Raw genomic sequence first — 19,580 nt, forward strand, 5'->3', positions numbered from 1 at the left:
AAAAAAAGCCAAAAATATACAATGGAAAAATGAAAGCATCTTCAATAAATTGTGCTGGTCTAACTGGTTATATGTAGAAAAATGAAAATAGACCCCTGCTTTTCACTTCGCACAAAGCTCAAGTCCAAGTGGATCAAGGACCTCAACATAAAACTGGATCTACTCAACCTAAGAGAAAATGTGAAAGAGCCTTGAACTCATTGGAAAAAATACAGCATGAGAAAAATGTCATTTCATCATAGTGACCCCATTCATATAAAAGTGTGCTTTCAAATTGTGGATATATTATTTAACCCTAGTCTTCAAACTATTTTCATCATTCTTTACAGCATTTACAGCAGCCTCATAACCAAGTTAACAAATAAAATATATGAGTTCTGAAACAAATGGGAATAAATTGTCTCTTGGGTGATATACCATTGAACTACAACTGAGATACAGGGTTTTACGTATTTTTTCCTACATTATATTTGAAATTATCAATGTTGTTTCACAATTCCATATTGTGAAATATTTCATGTTAAGGATTGGAAGGTTTGCATTTTTTTGGTATCACTTGTAGAACAAAGTGAATTCTCACCCCTACTCTAATTCAGTGGTTCTCACCCTTCCTAATGTTGCAATCTTTTGCAGTTCCTCATGTTGTCTTCATACCCAACCACAGTACTACTTTTGTTGCTACTGCATGAATCATAAGGTAAATTTCTGATATGTGACCTCTGTAAAAAGTGCTTATTGACACCAAAAGGGTTGCTGCATATAGGAGGAGAACAATTGTTCTAATTGGTTACCAGGTATCAAATGAACTTTATTGAAGAATGTGTTATATGGTGAATTAAAAAAATTGTAAATGTAAAGTCAAATACAATTTCATACTACATGAAGGTAGAGAGAATGTCCATGAAGATAACACTCACAAATGTGAAGAAAGATGATCAGGAGCTAAAATAAATTATTGTTGGTTGTTGTTGTTGTTATTGATGTTGCTGTTGTTGTTGTTATGGTGGTTCCAATTTTCATTTTATGACATTTTAAAAAAATAATTTGTCATAAAAATACTTAGTGTATATACTTTTTAAGAATTGCTCTAAACTATATATTTAAATTATTGGTGCTAATATGCATGCAGAAACAGGTGGGTTATTGGCTCTTCAGGATTACTGAAGCAAGGAGTTGAATGAAGTGTGAAATGAAAAATTTAACCCTCACCTCAGTCAGAGTCTGACACAACCCAGCTGAGGGCTGTGGCAGGGCATTTTAGTAAGTGAAAATCATACAAATGAATAATAAGGGCTCTTTGTGTCTCAGGAACCAGATGAGGGCATCCTGGTGTGCTTTAAGTAGCTCTTTAATTTCCACCCATATGTCAGTACATCTTGTTTACCTCTCTGGCAAGCTAGAGCTGTGATATTAATAATCTTTATTTCAAAGTGAAGTCCGAGGTAATAAAGTTATTTGAAAGACTTGAGCTAAATAATTCAACCTCACCCCCATTTTAAAAATGTATTAAGGCAAATAAAAAGAATAGAGAGAAATAACTGTGTGAGCTATTGGTCTTTACAAATAACAAGTTCAGCCCTTGATTATCAGTGAAGTCCAAAAGCTTATATTTAGAGTAATAATCTCCTTATAAAAATTTCAACTCTTTTAAGAAAGAAATTGAAGATGGAAAGATCTTCTATACTACAGAATGGTAGAATTAACAATAAATGGCCATCCTACCAAAAGTAATCTACAAATTCAATGCAACCCCCAGTAAAATTCTAATACAACTATTAGTAGACCATGAAATGACAATTCTCAACTTCAATCTCTGGATAGGTACAGCAATTTTGAACAATAAAGAAACTGCTAGGGATAACACCATCTCTAATGTCAAGTTATACTATTGAGATATACTAATACATTATGTGTGGTATTGGCAAAAAAGCAAACACAATAATAATAGAATCGAATTGAAGACACAGACATATATATGAGCATATTTAGGCATATGACTTTTGATAATGACATCAGAAATACACACTTAAAGAAAGAAAAGCAAGTATCTTCAAGTTATGCAGGTCAAACTAGATATATGTATGGAGATAAATACAAAGAGATTCAAGTTTATCACCTTACACAAACTCAAGTCTAATGGACCAAGTACTTCACTATAAGACCAGATACAATGAACCTCAAAGAAAAGAATGGAGAACAGCCTTGAATGTATTGGCCTAGAAGATAACTTTCTGAACAGAAAACAACAGCAAAGGCACTAAGATAAACAAATAATAAATGGAAGCTCATGAAGGCATACCTCACAAGCCAAAGGGCATCATTGACTAGACAAAGTGGCAGCCTACAGAATAGAAAGAGAATTCTACCAACTCCAGTTCAGATAGAGAACTAATTTTCAATATATATATTCAGGAAATTAGATATCAAAAAATAAAAACAAATGATACAATTATAAACCTGGGTTATAGAACTAAAAACAGAATTCTCAATAGACGATTTCAAATGCTAAGAAATTTTAAGTGTTCAACATCCATGGGTATTGGGGAAATGACAAGCAAAACTACGATGAGATTCCATTTTACACATGTCAGAATGGCTAAGGTCAATATACCAAACGATAACTCATGCTAGTGAGAATAGGATGTAAGAGGAACACTAGTCCATTGCTGGTGGGTGTGCAAACTTGTACATCCACTGTACAAATGAGTGTGGTGGTTCCTCAGAAAGTTGGGAAATAATCTTCCTCAAGAACCAGCCATGACAATTTTGAGCTTGCCCAAAGGATGTTATTTCCTGACAAAAAGATAGTTATACAAACATGTTCATTCTAGAATTAGAAACCATTGCCAGAAACTAGAAATAACCAAGATATCCCTTCATAGAAGAAAAATAAGCAAAAATGTGTTGCATTTACACAGTGGAGTATAACTCAGTTGTTTAAAAAATGGTATGTAAATTTCAGTAAAATTAATAGAATTAGAAAAAGATGTAGCCCTGTAAGGGTAAATAATTAATAAAGAGTACCACCCCACCAAGCCTCTGCACTAAGTCCCAGCATGTCCCAGTCAGGATGATTCTCTCTTTCAGCTAGCTCTCACATTATCCCAGCTTTGATTCCTCTACACCACAGACTCTGTAAACAGTGGGAATCCCACACTTCTGTCCAGCACCCACTCCTTCCATATATCTGGTTAAGCATGATTCTTAAACTTGAATATTTAACCAAATATATTTATGTATAAGAAACTCCCAATTTTCTAATGCCAATTTACAATGATAAAGTCTTATCCCAATGTTTCTAACCTCTCCAAAACACCATAAATATGTCTGAAGTAATCTGGATATCCCTGTCTCCTCCTCTGCTCTGCTCCTCCAGTCCACCCAGCCTCTCTCCACCCCTCACTTCTCTTCATTCCTCCTCCTCTCCCCACCCCCAATTATGGGCCTCTTGCTGCCTCAATGCGACTGGAAAGGTAATATCTTGCAACACAACCCAAATCCAGAAAGGGGATTTTCGTTTGAATCCCAGTGCAATGTAATATATTAAAGTCTTCCTAATGAGGACTCCTAGTAGTGTGTCAACAGGAAGTTTCAACTAGCATCTCTTATAGCCAGGAAAGGCTTCCAGTAGAGGGACTAGGTTATATTCAGTTCAGTTGTTAGACAAGGAGGTCATGGAAATCCTCAACACTTCCAGTCTCTTGTTCAGTCCAAAGGTTTCCCTGTAAACTGACAGTAGTGCTCTTAGGGCAAGAAAATGTCCCTATGAGCACTAAACATGAAAGAGTCAGGCTTTTGCCTACATAGAGTCTTCAACCATATGTTCCAGTCTCTTTGATGTGGGAAGGAATTCTGCAAGATAGCAAAAATGTAATGTCATCTCCAACCCTTCAAAAACAAACAAACAAACAAACAAAAAAAAAAAACTTTGACCTACAATTTGATATTCTTGTAAAATATTCTAGGGCAGTGGTGGCAGAGAATTTTGGAAATAGACAAACAATGTCTGATTTGACTTAAGGTCATGAGAAGGGGCACATACTTGACATTGGTTTTGTAACTAAGAACAAGAGACTAGATAGCTCAAATGCACAGGATACTACTAAACACGGTTTGTCTAAAAATAATTTATTATTATGACAATTACTATTGCTATTATTAAAATGATTCCTACTGATAGTGTACTATACTCACAGTGCTTCTTCCTGTCACCAGCAGAGAGACTTCATTCAGCAGCTGAGGAGAACGGATGTAGAGACCCACAGCCAGAGATTATGTAGAGAGAGTCTAATTTGTAGGTCCCTCTTTTCAGGGAATCCCACTAGAAAGGTTGTAAGGATCAGAAGGGATGGAAGATAACAGGATAACCCAGACCACTAATTCACCTAAGGAAGGTAGATATGAGTTCACGGAGATTACAATAGCAAGCACCAGGACTACTTAGGGCTTCACTTGATCCTCTGCATATATATTAGCGCTATTATGCAGTATTTTTATGGGACTCCTGACTATGACAATTGGGTGTCTAACTCTGTTGCCTGCTCTTGGGATGCTATTCCTCATCTTTGGTTGCTATGTCCAACTTTGATATGAAAGTTTTGCTTTACCTTATGTATTTTATTTGTCCTATGTGGTTATTTCTTAGAAGCATGATTTTTTAAAATAAGAGTCAAAAAGGGAGTGGGTAAAAACAAACAAAAACAAACACTAAAGCTCATTGTAATATTTGTGTTTTTCTGACTTAAATTTCATCAGAGAGAATGAGCTCATTACCAGCACCATTTTATAAAAAAATCTGGTTTAACCAAAGACAAGCTTTCCCCCAATATTATTATGCAAAGGAAACACCAAAGCAGGCTTGCTGCTCTGAATTTTCATTACCCTTTCCTCTTCTTCCCTAAAGTATTGGGGTATAACCTTTATCTGATGTCAAGTCAGACATAGTAGAATAGAGATAGGGAAAAACAGCAATCATGCCTTTTAACCACAAACAGTAGAAAGTCAACTAGATGTAGGTCAAAGACTGTACCTGTTAAATATACTCAAAGATCACCAACAACTTGAGTCCCGGGGTAAAATTCCATGTGAGCATTTTCCACTCCCGTGTCCACCTTCCTTGATGTTCTAATTAATTATAGACAACGAAGCAACACAATCAGGTAGAAATCATGTCCTGAATCCTCTTGAGCTATTATTATGAATTGGCATTTACTCACTTTAATTTTATTTTAGGAGTGGTTATTCCAATAATGGTTAAGTTTGCTAAGATAGGGGTGATGAACCTGTGATGAACTGCCAACTTTGCTAGCCATGAGTTTTCTAATCCTTATTTTAAAATATTAATATTTCAATCACTAGAGTTTTAAATTGGAATATTCAGAAGTTCACATGATTCTTCATGTTGGATACACTCGTCAAACCTCTCAGAAAAGTTAGTCCTTATGATTACAACCATGAATAAAGTATAGTAAAAAGTTTGTTCACTTGCAAGGAATGAACATAATCCTAAAAAGTAAGATGTTGAGTTCAGTTGGAAAAGGCACTGGCATAATTTAAAATCTACAGTTCTAGTACTACCCATAAAGCCTATATTTGTTCCCTATTATATGAGGAGAAAAATCATGTTTTCCTCCAATGTCATACATGATGCCCCTGGTGAATTCTCCTCTAATTCATACTTCTGAATTTGTTATTGCTGGATTATATGTAGGTATGCTGCACTGCTTTAATTTCCTCCTAAACAAAATATAGAGTACTCTTTTGCCAATTCCTCAGCTCTTTTCAACTTAAAAATTACTTACCTAGGTTCCCTTAACAGAATTATGGAAGCATATATATTGATCATTAGTAAAAAGAATGCATTTGTTCTAAAATACTTGTATTTAATTAGGTAAAATATTGACAAGAAAATAGGTAAGTGTGAACTAACAAGAATTTAAATGTTGTTTCATGTAATGCTCTGGAAAACATATGAAAAGAAACTAATAAAACCCATCATATTTCATGGTAGCAATACAAGAGATGGGTATGGTAATGAGTATAGATTTTTTTAGCTCATGTTTATTATTATTATTATTATTATTATTATTTGTTTATGTTCTTATTTTTTTACACTCCAGAATTTATTCCCCTCTGATCTACTCTCCTCTACCCTCCAACTGTTCTACATCCCATTCCTCCACCCTGCCCTCTGTCTCCATGATGATGTCCCCACCCACCCCCACTCTACCAGACCTCTAAACACCCTTGGGCCTCCAGTTTCTTGAGGGTTAAGCACATCATCTCTGACTGAGTCCAGACCTGGCAGTCCTCTGCTGTATATGTGTTGGACACCTCATATCAACTGGCATATGCTGGCTGGTTAGTAGCCCAGTGTCTGAGAGATCTTGGATGACCAGGTTAATTGTGACTACTGGTCATCCTACAGGGTAGCAATCCTCCTCAACTTCTTCCAGCTTTTTCCTAATTCAACCCCAAGGGTCAGGAGCTTCTGTCCATTGGTTTAGTATAATTATCTGCATCTCACTCTTTCAGCTGCTTGTTGGGTCTTTCAGAGGGCAGTCATGATAGGTTCTTTTTTGTGAGTGTTCCATAGCCTCAACAATAGTGTCAGGCCTTGGGGCCTCCCCTTGAGCTGGGTCCCACTTTGGGTCTGTCTCTGGACCTTCCTTTCCTCAGGCTCTTCTCCATTCCATCCCTGTCGTTCTTTCAGACAGGAACAATTATGAGTCAAAGTTTGGACTGTGGGATAGCAACCCCATCCATCACTTGATTCCCTGTCTGTCTGTTGAAGATGGGCTACAAGTTCTCTTTCCCCAATGTAGGCCATTTCATCCAGGATCCGTCCCTTTGTGTCCTGAGAGTCTCTCACCTTCCAGATCTCTGGCACATTCTAGAGGGTACTCCCAACCTCCTACCTCCTGAGGATGCCTGTTTCCATTCTTTCTTCTGGCCCTCAGGCCTTCAGTCCTTATTCCCCACCCAATACCAGATCATCTTCCCCTCTCCCCACCCTGTCCCATTTCCCACCCAGATATGTCCCTTCCTTCCCTATTTTGTAGTTGCTTTCTTCTCCCTTCCTAGTGGGACTGAAACATCTTCACCTGGGCCCTTCAGCTTGTTGACCTTTTTGAGTTCTATGGTCTGTATCTTTGGTATGCTGTACATTTTTTTTGCTAATATCCACTTATTAGTGAAGTACTAGTTCAAAATTATATATAAAAACATGTTATTGAGTGCCTTGCTCTCCATGGCAAAAATTTTCACTATTTCACCAAATTTTCCTGATGACCTCATCATTTTCTAAGTCAATATATCATAACACAACACTGCTCCTATTATATTTTAAGTTATATTGCTTATTACAATTTCTGGTATTATTAACCAAAATTATTTAGAATGAGTTCTCTGATGCCAGAGATATTTTTGGCCTAATTTATATGAAAATTCAGAACTCATTAAATAGTTTGCAAAAAAGTATATAAATAAATATCTTATCTAAATTACATAGTAGTATAAAAATAAAGCAAAGAAAATTATGATGCAAGGTATAGGTCACTATAACATGGACTATTTGCTCAGCATTTCTTTTGGAATTTTCTCTCATGTAATCATTATGCAATGTATCTGTTAAAAATATAAGGATAGTTAACACAGTCAGAGTGTATTGATTTTATTCATTAAAGACATTAAAATCAAACAGATGTTCAGCCAGTAAAGGTACTAAAATAATGTACTAAAGGCACTAAACAAACAACACTAAGCAATTTTAAAAAAACAGATGAATATGTAATAACAAATTGAAAAAGGATTATCTTATTTATCCTATTTTCTATATTCTACATCAGTTTTCTTTTCCTGGTATTGGAGCAATTACAAATCAAGATTATTTTACCATTGAAGAGACAGAAATCCCTTTATTTCTACTTATCACTCATTTTCATATTTATACATGTTTATTTCCATGCTAAAACTTCTCATGTGCTGAATGTTTGTCTTTGTTCCTATAGGTGATATAAATATGACAGAGCAGATAAGGTGCTTCTTGCACCAACTTGAGCAGCAGAATTCAACTCAATAGTACCTTCTAAAATGTACAATCCACTGCTCAGGAGACAGAGACCAGGAATCTTAGGCCAAATGTTTCATAAATTATATTAATCTGTGAGCTCCAGATTTAGCAAGAGACCTGCCTCAATAAATAAATCAAAGAATCGTGAAAGCTAATCAATGAACCTCTGGCCTCCACATGTATGTTCCTGCATGTTCACATACAGTCAAATGGAAATACACACACAATACACACACAGCATACACATGAAGCATAATAAACTAAATATGATATATCCTGACATTTATTATTTCTTGATGCAATATTTATAAAATAATATTGCAATAGGATTATGCACATTTTTCTTTTCTATATTATTTGTTTACATTCCAAATGCTTTCCTATTTCCCAGTTCCCCCACCCCCCATAAATCCCATAAGCTCTCTTCCTTCCATCCATTCCCCAATCAACCCCCTCCCATTTCTCTGTCCTGGTACTCCCCTACAATGCTGGATCAAGCTTTTCCAAGATGAGGGACCTCTCCTTCCTTCTTCTTGGAAATCATTTGATATGTTAATTGTGTTGTGAGTATTCAGAGCTTCTGGGCTAATTAATATCCACTTATCAGTGACTGCATTCCATGTGTATTCATTTGTGATTGGGTTACTTCACTTAGGATAATATTTTCTACTTCCAACCCTTTGCCTACAAATTTCATAAATTCATTGCTTTTAATTGCTGAGTAGTATTCCATTGTATAAATGTACACCACATTTTCTGTATCCATTCCTCCATTGAGGGACATCTGGGTTCTTTCTAGCTTCTGGCTATTATAAATAAGGCTGCTATGAACATAGTGGAGCATGTGTCATTATTGCATGCCGGGAATTCTCTGGGTATATGCGCAAGAGTGGTATAGCAGGGTCCTCCAGAAGGGTCATACCCAGTTTTCTGAGAAACCACCAGACTGATTTCCATAGTGGTTGTACCATCTTGCAATCCCACCAGCAGTGGAGGAGTGTTCCTCTTTCTCTACATCCTCACAAACACCTGCTGTCTCCTGAGTTTTTAATCTTAGCCATTCTGACTGGTATGAGGTTAAATCTCATGGTTGTTTTGATTTGCATTTCCCTAATGATTAATGATGTTGAACATTTCTTAAGGTGCTTCTCAGCTATTCGAAGTTCTTCAGGTGAAAATTCTTTCTTTAGCTTTGTACCCTATTTTTTAATAGGGTTATCAGGCTCTCTGGAGTCTATCTTCTTGAGTTCTTTGTATATATTGGATATTAGCGCTCCATCAGATATAGCGTTGGTGAAGATCTTTTCCCAATTTGTTGGTTGCCATTTTGTCCTTTTTACGGTGTTCTTTGCCTTACAGAAACTTTGTAATTTTATGAGATTCCATTTGTCAATTCTTGACCTTAGAGCATAAGCTATTGGTGTTTTCTTCAGGAACTTTTTCCCCTCTGCCCATGTCCTCAAGGGTCTTCCCCAGTTTCTTTTCTATTAGTTTCAGTGTATCTGGTTTTATGTGGAGGTCCTTGATTCACTTGGAGTTGAGCTTAGTACAAGGAGATAAGAATGGATCGATTTGCATTCTTTTGCATGCTGACCTCCAGTTGAACCAGCACCACTTGTCGAAAAGGCTATCTTTTTTTCCCACTGGATGGTTTTAGTTCCTTTGTCAAAGATCAAGTGACCATAGGTTTGTGGCTTTATTTCTAGGTCTTCAATTTTATTCCATTGAACTACCTGCCTGTCACTTTACCAGTACCATGCAGTTTTTATCACTATTGCTCTGTAGTACTGCTTGAGGTCTGGGATACTGATTCCCCCAGAAGTTACTTTACTGGTGAGAATAGTTTTAGCTATCCTGGGTTTTTTGTTATTTCAGATGAATTTGAGAATTGCTCTTTCTAATTCTATAAAGAACTGAGTTGGGATTTTGATGGGGATTGCATTGAATCTGTATATTGCTTTTGGTGGGTTATGCACAATTTTTTTCTGTGAGCACAGATAAACCAAGCTAAAACCACTTGAGGTGGATGAGACAAATCTGTCAGAGAGGCACAACAGTGGGTGAGGTTAGGTCAGATCAAAGTAGTGCTTTTTAAACCATACTAGGCATCTCTACTATAATAATTGTGCTTTTCAATTTATATAGTTTTATTTAGTTAGGTCCAACTATTATTATTAAATAGTTTTTTATTTAATAATAATTATTAAATAGTTCTTTATTTAATAATAATTATTAAATAGTTTTTATTTAATAATAATATTATTAAATATTTAAATAGTTTATATAGTTTTATTTAGTTAGGTCCAACTATGAAAATATTAAATAGAAAACTCCATTCATAAGTTATCCATTCATAAGTTTTAAATTATTCTGAGTTGTGTGAAACATTTCCTTTCTTATTATTTTGCTTATGACAGAATGAGAGACATCACCCAGTCTACAATATCCAGGATGCAATAGGCTACACACCACATATTATTCGTCAAGTAGTCATCTACTGAATTGGTCCTGTTATTCATTATAATAGTTTCAGAAAACCACATAGTAAATAGTGATCATGGCACTTCGAAAAAAAGTATTATAAAGAGGCTCGTTAAGTAAAGGATAAATAAAGAATAAATTAAAAGATTAGATTTAATTTTAAAATATAAGAATTAAATGTTAACATTAATGAGATTTATGATAAGAAAAACATATCAAAAAATATCAAGAAAAACACACTCAAATGCTAGTCCTGGGAAAGCTCATCCAACAGGAAAGAAAAAAACAGTTTCCTACTGTGTAGAGTTTCAGTTTCATCCAATACCCTGGGGCTTTGGAGTGACTGCAATTGCTATTGCTACAGGAGACATACTTTGAATTAAGGGAAAGTCAAAATGCATGAGATTTTCATACCATGTCCACTATAGATAATGCTCATTCAAAGTGGCCTCCCATCCAGGCTGGTTGAAGCTACCATGGGGATACATTAATGCACAGTATACTGCATTTGCAGCAGTTATAATGTAAATCTCTGAGAAGCAGAAATTCGCAGAATAACATGCTCCTTGCATAAAGTGTCTGCTGTTATTAGGGCTTACAGATAAAAATAAATAAACAAGTACAGTAACTACAGAAATCATAATCACAGGAGTCTGATAACTGTCTAGTTAAAATATAAGCACCTAGGAAACTTTGCTTGAATTGAGCCTGGGTATGAAGGTCTAAAGAATGGAATCACCAGTTCCCACCAAAAAAAGGGTGTGTGGACAACTTACAGATGACATGCACATTTCCCTTCTGCCTTTTCTTGCTCTAGTAAGGCTTTTAAAGTGCTAGTCTGTCTATACTGACCATTCCAATGAGTTATTTTCTCATACTACAGAATCATATATTCATGTCCTTAAAACACATGATCACAGATACACCCAGCATTAATAGTCTGCCTTATATTAGAAATAGCAGTTATCTAAGTCAAATAAGCAGTGTCTGTTCACCATTTTAGCAACCATTATCTTTACATTTGCAGATTCAGAAATTGAATTTGGTTAGACCATCCTCAGGTCTATTTACTTTAGGTGACAATATTCATAAAGGACATAAGATTATTCCTAAGTATAGAAGAACACTTATATCAAATTGTCAGTCCATTTCAACCTGGGCAATAGCCTGGAAACTGAACAAGGCTGGGACAGTCATATTGATAAAGCCTTTAAAATGAGTTATTAGAATAAACCCATTCAACTGTGTATAAAATACAAAATAGAATAATAATTATACTTATTGTCAGAGTCTTCAGTTGAGCTAAAAATAAATGCATGCACATTGTTCTCCAATGCGTTTTGCTATTTTTGTACTGCAACGTAAAAACTATTCATACTTCAGACCCCAGAAATACTGAGTAGAATTGAATGAATGTTTTTGGTAAAGAATCTTCCAAATATATAAAGATGTTTTTTGTTGTTGTTAAAAATACAAGATATGAAGTTGTAAAAATTTTCTCAAATACATAAAAATATTAAATTGAAAGTATGTTGTAAACATTTTGATATAAACTTTGTTAACATTTTATTGCAATGCTTTCATCCTTTCATATGCCTATTGGATATTATAACTTATATTGTATAATAAAATGGATTTTAGCTGGAGATAAATCACTGTATATGCTCATATCAGTTTGTATACCTCTTGTGCTTACTCCCTTTCTCTCTCTCTCTCTGTTTCTGTCTTTTTCTCTCTCTCTCTCTCTCTCTGTCTCTGTCTTTCTCTCTCTGTCTCTCTGTCTCTGTCTCTCTCTCTGTCTGTCTCTTTCTCATATACGGGCTATATATTTTGAAGGCTTTGTGATGTGATTTTAAGTTATATCTGCCATATGTCCCATAATTATTTATATACTGAATAAAATGACCTTGTATATGATTTAGTGTTATTTTATTTGTAAAATACAACTTCAAAGAAGTAGAAATTTAATGATAGTAACATGCATATTCTTGCATTTGGAATTAAATGGGGGTATTCATGTTTTCTAAAATTTATCTTTCAAGTGTAATTTTCCTACTCTTCTTAAAACTTATAAAAAACTTTTAAGAGGTTACCTTCTAAGGAAGTATATATTTTGCATAGACACATATATTTGTATTGTGATTGCAAAATTTATTTTCTTCGTTAGCTTAATTTCTCCTTATTTTTAATTATAATTTGTTTTTTATTGTTACTGTTATCCTATTTATTTGTTGGTGATAATTATTAATAAAATAAATATGTATTAATACTCTTGCCTTTGTTATTTTATTAGTGATTTTTTAAATTATATTAGTGTTATCTGACTTTGAGAATTGCCTTGGCCCAGGTTCTTTATTCAGCACCTATAATAGAATAGTTGGAATAAAGCACATGAAATAGTCTTTGGTTCATATATGAAGTTTCTATTCAGGTTAATGTGGTTAGATTCTTAAAAGTGTTACTGGATATTTATGGATTAAAATCACAAAAAAGGGAGCCAAGTTAAATCCTCAAAATAAAGTTGCCCCATTGATGAGAAATGCATAATCACTACCACAAAAACCTATATATGTGTGAAAAAATATTGCATTGTATTGGTATATATGTACACATACATATTCACTCATGTTTAACATTTGACACAGAGGCAAAATTGCAGGGTTTTCTCAAAGATCAATCTTGTGGAAAATATTTTTTCCTAACCTTTTGAATGAAATACTAAATATTTTTGCTTTTTAAAAAAGTCAAGTGTTATTTATGAAATAAGGTCAATAAAATTTCTACAGTTTTTCAATATAGATACATTTTTCAAATATTTTTCAGTCTGTCATTTATCAAATCTACTGATGTGAGTTTAGTGTGTCTATATTTATTCCAAATATCATTCTTTCTTATTTTTCTCTCCCTTTCTTTTCCTTATACACTAGACTTTTCTTTGAGAGTCCATTCCCAAAGAGAGAGAGTCCTGGGTATATAGATAAAGGAAATATTCAACCATGCTAAAAAGCCTGTGCACTGTGACCATTTAAATAGAACAGGACAAGTTAAACGAAGACATTTTTCTAGCTTGCATGTCTTTATCTAGGTTCTAGAAAGAATGGAGAGATGTACTATAGCAAGTTTGGTTTTTTTTTTTTTCCCATCAAGAGGGAAAATGTAGAAAGAATGATACAGATTAGAGAGTTTGTTAGTTTTTGCTTAGCACATTTTATTTTGTTTTCAGCTTGATTAAACCTGGGCTTGTTTACAAACAAGGGAAAAAGGTAAATGAGTTTTACATTTGGCATGTTGCCCAAGTAGAGATTTAAAAATTAATAGCACAGATATAGAAGGGAATCCTGGCTAAATTTGTCCTTTGAGTTTCAGATAGACTTTATTGATGAATTAGCCATTAACATTTTTTTTTGTTAAGGCCAACTCTAAAGGCATAAAATAATTTACATTAAATTATTTTTGGATCCTTTATGCTTATAAAACTTTAGCATCTATGTTTTGCACCCCATACTTGTATTTTGACTGCATCTGCCTTTGCTCTTTCAAAACATAGTTTAAAGGACCATCTCAGAATTTCTTTGCAAAATCTGCTTAGAATATATAGGAATGTAATTTAGGTAAGAATCCAAGCTATGGAGAACTTTCCTAGCAGACTGGATCATTCTATGTGGCTTTGAGAAGCACTTCTTTCTTGAGCTGTGACAAATGTTCCCAGTAGTTGAGCATCATGAGTGACAGTGAGCAGCAAGGGCATCTGGGAGGGTGACATCCTCAGGAACTCTGGAATCCAGACACATGGCAGAGCCAGGTCAATGCTGAGGTTTGTAGGGTCTTCTGTCTCTCTGGATGATGGGCTGTTTCAATCAGTGCACAAGGTACATCTTTCATCCATGTAAAGAGAGTCTGAAAATTAATGTCGGAGCAGAACTCATGCTGGTTCTGAACATGTTTTTACCAGTACTGAGAAAAAATAACTACTAAAAATAGTACTTTCACTGCCTTTTTCTTAAGTGCCTGAATATAAAAAGTTGTCTTTACAATGATTGCTGGCTATTTTTTCTTCAAATACATTAAATTGACTTATACTTTCTTATGCTTCATTCACAGCATCTTTTTAAAAGTTAGATTCATCTTTATTCTTTGAGCATATTGTGAGCAGTTTTTTTTCGTATTTACATAGTACTTCAGGGGATTTTTAGGTTCCTTGTGAATAAATACCTGAATAATTTATTTACTTTGTATAATTATGTGTGTACAGTCATATGTGTATGTGTGTGTGTGTGTGTGTATGTGTGTGTGTGTGTGTGAGAGAGAGAGAGAGAGAGGGGGGGATGGGGAGAGCACAAGCATGAACGCATGTGTCATAATGTGCATATGATATGAAAATGGGAGAGTACTTTTTAGGAATTTAGTCTTCTCATTCTCCCTGTTGCTGAGTCAGCATCAGTCTTATGCTGAAGTTGCTTACTGGAGACTTCAGACTTATTCTCCTGTCCCTATTTGTCACCTTACCTTAGGACTGTCAATGCTACAGATGCACACATTTGTGCCTGCCATTTTATGTGGTTCTGTGGAATCAAATCCAGCCACCCCTTCAAGGACTATAAATCAGTATCTATAACCTGGGGCTATAAAAAAGGTAATTTGAAAGTCACTTTTCATTATATTTCTACGAGAGCAAAATGAATAGTATTTGTAAGTAATTGAATGGTAGTAACACTCAAACCACCATCTTTACCATTTCTGGAAGCAGAAATCTGTGAGTGGAAATTAATTTCTCATAGCTTCCCCACAGGAAAAATAAAAAAAAAACAAAACAATAAAACAAAAAGCAGTGGAATCCACAAAATGCTGAGAATGCAGAAACTATTTGTGAGATGCAGACATTAATAAAAGGCTCAATTTTTTTGAAGATATTCACTCTAACTAGATACCACTAGACAATACTTTACTAATGTGTATGTAAAACTATGAGAGAGAAGTATACTTCTTAGTGAACTCTTAATAAAACAAAAGGACTTCAAGGACCCAGCTACAAACTTATACTTCTAGTCACATGATTTCTACAGCAGGGAAATAATAAGCCTGGCTCACCTGGGAATTATGACACAAAATGTGTAAAAGCAGAAAGTGGCATCCTGTAGTAAGGCCACAAACAATATAGAAGCTAAAACACTCATTTTGAAATTAAATAATTAAATTAAATTATGATACTTAGCTGCTTATGTTTGAGGCTGTTCTAATATTTTGAAATAGTAACATGAACTTTCTCTGTGAAACATATAAGTGTAATGCTCTGTTTAAAAAGTGAAATTAACCAGATTTTTTGGCTTTCTGAGAAGGAAGTTATTTATGCATTCATTCAGTCACTTCTCCTTTCTATTTTCTCCTTTGTTCTTTTGTTTTGCTTAAGTTCATTTTGAAACAGCCTCATTTCATAGCTCATACTGACATTGAACTAGACACATCCTCCAGGATAGAGGCAAAATCAAGACCATCCTCCCCTCTGCTTTTTGGGGGATAACCATTCCTTTATTCATTTTCTAACTTTCAGAGTGACTAGTCACATAAAAAGCTAAGATACTTACAGTAAATACTTTACTGAGGACTGATTTAATTTTATACATGTATCTAAAACTCCTACTAAACCTAGGAGACTGACATCTGCAATATATCAAATATGAGGTACTGTGTTGAAATTAAAACTTGTAGTCTTAACTTTGTGGCCTTGGGCAAGTCAGTCCCTTTATAAAGTGTTCTTATTTTTGAGTAAATGGGAAAAAAATTCAACTCACTTTTTGAATATTGGAATTAAATTTGACAATGTCTTTAGGACAATGTAAGCTAGCCTAAGTATATATTTGATAATCATTTGTTAACTTCATTGCTTATATTACACTAGATGTAAATTCTTTTTTCTTTATATATTTTTTATTTTTTAATTATTTACTTATTCATTATACACCCCAATATCACCCTCCCCTTCCCCTTAAGTCCTCATGCAGATCATCCCCTCATTCCTCCGTCCCATTCTTCTGTGAGAAATGGAAGCCACATTCTCTCCCGTTCCTGCCTCTAGCTATCACCACTCTTACCTCAGTAAGTTCCCACACAAGGCCCTGGTACATCAGGTCACTTCAGGACTAGGTACATCTTCTCCCCTTGAGGCCAGAGAAGGCAGCCCAGTTAGCAGAACTGGATCCACAGGCATGCAGACAACAGATTCAAGGACAGCACCCTCTCAAGTTGTTGGGGAAACCTGTGTGAAGATCAAGCTGCACATCTGCTACATATGTACAGGGATCTTAGGTCCAACCCTTACTTGTTACATGTTTGGTGGTTCAATCTTTGGGAGCACCCAGATGGTTGAGGGTGTCTTTGGTTGGCCTTCATGTGGAAACTCTCTCCTCTTTGGGTGCCTCAATCCTTCCTACAACTCTTTCATAATGGTCCACAAGATCCATCTAATGTTTGGCTGTGGGTCTCTGCATTGGCTGCTAAGTGGAACATCTCAGTGGACAGCTATTCTTATCTCCTGTCTACAAGCATTAACAGAGTATCATTAATAGTACCAGGGATTGGTTCTTGCTGAGGGGATGGGTCCCAATTTCAGGCAATTATTGGTTGGTCATCAATCATCTCTGCTCCATCTTTGTCCCACCACATCCTGTAAACAGGACACATTTTGGATTGAAGGTTTTTGGGGTAGATTGCTCTCCTAATCCCTCCACTGGAAGTTCTATCTGGCTACTTGAAGTGGCCATATCAGGATCCATATTCTCCTCTGATAGGAATCTCAGCTAGAGTTGCTGTAGATATCCTATGGCCTCCCCCCATCCAAGGTCTTTGTAACATCCTAGAGAGTGCTTCACCCACAGACAATTTCTATTCTATCTATCCTGATTTCCCTATATCTGATTTCCCTCCCCCTAACAGGGTCCTATTCCCATTCTTTCTCCCTCCATTTTTTCTCCATACATTCACCTCCAATATCCATTTGATTTTTCCTTCTATGATAGATCCAAACATCCTACCTTGGGAATTCTTTGTTATTCAGCTTCTCTGGGTCTGTGGATTTAAGTATAATTATCCTGTATTTTATGACTACTATCCACTTATAAGTGAGTATATACCATGCATATCCTTTTGTGTCTGGGGTACCAAACTCAGCATATTTTCTAGTTTCATCCATTTGTCTGTAAAATTCATGATAGAATTGTTTTTAAAGATGAGTACTAGTCTAGTGTGTAAATGAACAATATTTTATTTGTTCATTCTTCAGTTGAGGGACAAATAGATAGTTTCTGTGTATTACAAATAAACTTGCTATGAACATTCTTAAGCAAGTATCCTTGTAGGATGCTATACCATTTCTAGATACAAACTCAGAAGTGAGTCTTGTGGTAGAACTATTTCCAATATTCTGAGAAAATGCCAAATTGTTTTTCAGAGTGGTTTCACAAGTTTGTACTCCTACCAGCAATGGAGGAGTGTTGCCCTGGCTCCTCATCCTTGCCAGCATGTACTATCCCTTTAGTTTTTTTATCTTAGCCATTTTAATGGGTATAAGGTAGAATCTCAGGATCATTTAAATTTGTATTAGTCTATATATCATTTTTTAATTGGGTGATTTGGGTTGGGGGAGTCTAATTTCTTGATTTCTTTATGTATTTTGGATATTAGCCCTCTGTCAAATGTAAGGCTGGGGAAGATTTTTTCCCAATCTTTAGGCTGTCTTTTTTGTCCTATTAACAATGACCTTTGCCTTACAGAAGATTTTCAGGTACATGAGATCTCATTTATTAATTGTTGATCTTAGTGCAGGAGCTATTGATGACACATTCAGGAATGTGTCTCCTGTACAGAGGAGCTCTCAAGGATATACCTCAATTTCTGTTCTATTAGATTCAGCATATATGAATTTATGTTGAGGTCTTTGGTCCAGTTGAATTTGGGTTTGTGTAGAAGGATAAATATGAATCTGTTTGTATTCTCCAACATGCAGACATCCAGTTAGACAAGAACTATATTTGAAGATGTTCTGTCTTTTTTCATTGTATGATTTGGCCTTTTTCTTTCAAAAATCAAGTGAAAGTAGGTAGATTGGTTTATTTTGGGGTCTTCAATTTGATTCCATTCATCAATCTGCATATTTCTATTCCTATACAGTGCGGTTTGTATATCTATTGTTCTGTAGTACAGTTTAAATTCAGGAATGTTGATACCACCAGAATTTCTTTTAAGGTTCAAGATTGTTTTAGATATCCTGGTATTTTTGTTTTCCATAGGAAGGAAAAATGATTCTTTTAAGATCTGGAAAGAATTGTGTTGGGATTTTGATGGGAATTGCATTGAATCTGTAAATTGCTTTTGGTAAGGTGGTCATTTTCACTATGCTAATCCTACCAATCCATGAACGTGGAAGATCTTTCCTTCTTTTTATTTTTTCCTCAATTTATTAGATATTTTCTTTATTTACATTTCAAATGTTATCCCCTTTCCACATTTCCCCTTCAAAAATCCCTTGCCCCATCTCCGCTCCCCCTGTTCACCAATTCACCCTTTCCTGCTTCCCTGTCCTGGCATTCCCTTATACTGTGGCCAAAAGCCTCTTCTCTATTTGATGTCTGACAAGGCCATAATGTGCTATATATGTGGCCAGAGCCATGTGTACCCTTTGGTTGGTGGTTTAGTCGCTGGGAGCTCTGGGGATTCTGGTTGGTTCATATTATTGTTCCTCCTATGGTGCTGCAAACCCATTGCACTCCCTTGATCCTTTCTTTAGTTCCTCCATCAGGGACCCTGTGCTCACTTTGTTGGTTGGATGTGAGCATCCACTTCTGTATTTGTCAGGCACTGGCAAAGTCTCTCAGGAAACAGATATCTCAGGCTCCTGTTAGTAAACACTTGTTGATATCCACAAGTGTCTAGGTTTGGTATGTGGGATGGATCCACAGGTGGGGTAGTCTCTAAATGGCCTTTCCTTTTGATATCTTCCTCAATTTCCCTTTTCAGAGACTTAAAGTTCTAGTCA

This window comes from Apodemus sylvaticus, chromosome 6, assembly GCF_947179515.1.
Source record: "Apodemus sylvaticus chromosome 6, mApoSyl1.1, whole genome shotgun sequence".
Taxonomy (NCBI): domain Eukaryota; kingdom Metazoa; phylum Chordata; class Mammalia; order Rodentia; family Muridae; genus Apodemus; species Apodemus sylvaticus.